Below are 1,314 nucleotides of genomic sequence, written 5' to 3' on the forward strand. Positions count from 1 at the left end.
AATAAAAACAGTAACGACAGCACACTCCACCTGAAATGATGCATCTCTCCTTGGTACAGCTGAAGACAAGCTCACTGGCCCCTCCTCCCGCCAAAAGAGGAAACACAAAGTCTCATAGGAAACTTTATCCATCTCTGGATGATGTTTACTCATCTAGCTGGATCATCCTCCCCCCTTTTATACCCTGTAACTTAATATGGAGATATAGGATTAAACACTATTAATGTACTTCATATTAGCTAGAAGAGAATGGGTGAGGGGAAAACAGAAAAAGAAGTGGTTGACAGATACAAATATACTCATATCAAAGCAAGGAAACAAGAAAGCAAGTAGTTCCCATTTTGGCAACTGGTCATGTGGTTGTAGCTGGAATTTGACTTCTTTCTTTTACTACCCATTCCTTAATCTTTTTTGCTCTTAGCAAGCATTGACTAGTTATGGTTCCTTGTCTGGTGGAATAACTCAAACCTTCATTCTTGAGGAGTCTACGTCATTAGATTATGCTGATGTTTTCCATGCACTTTTACCACAGAACATGAGAGTATTAGAAAACATCCAGAAAATTTCCTGGGTCCCAGCGAGACTTCTCTTTATCCCTGTCTTAGTCTGTTTGGGCTACTATAACAAATAACCAAGACTGTTATATATAAGCAAAAAACATCTATTTCTCACAGTTCTGGAGGCTGGGAAGTCAAAGATCATGGTGTCAGCAGATTTAGTGTCTGGTAAGGACTTGCTTCCTCATTAATGACTGTCTTTTCATTGTAACCTTACATGGTGGAAGGGTCCAGGGAGCTCTTTGAGGTCTCTTTTATAAGAGCACTAATTCCATTCATGAGGGCTTCACCCTCATGACCTAATTACCTTCCAAAGGTCCCACCTCCAGATACCAGCACCTTGGGTGATGAATTTCAACATATGAATTTTGGGGGGACACAAACATTTAATCTATAGTAGGCCCCATTGTGTAGTAGCAACTTAATTTCCCCTTGGTAATCAGGTCTAATCATTCCAGTAATACAGAATGGACCGTTGTTGCATCTCTTGAAGGAAGTAGTCTTCCTCTGGGAACCAAGACTTCTATGCCAAAGAGCCAAAGTCATGGGGATAGAAGCAGAAATGTTGCTGGTGTATCATTAAGGGTTAACAGTGCTGTGAGCCACTTGTATTTCCCCTTATTGATCCTCGGACCTCTGAATCCTGGCTGTGGGAGACACAGTATCATACATGGGTTACTGAGTAAGAGCATATGCCCCGTTACCCCAGACTGCAACATCTCGTCACCCAGCTGGTGCCTAACAGACCTACTGTTTC

Source organism: Monodon monoceros, unplaced genomic scaffold (genome assembly GCF_005190385.1).
Source record: "Monodon monoceros isolate NGI ecotype Baffin Bay Population unplaced genomic scaffold, NGI_Narwhal_1 Super_Scaffold_5, whole genome shotgun sequence".
NCBI lineage: Eukaryota > Metazoa > Chordata > Mammalia > Artiodactyla > Monodontidae > Monodon > Monodon monoceros.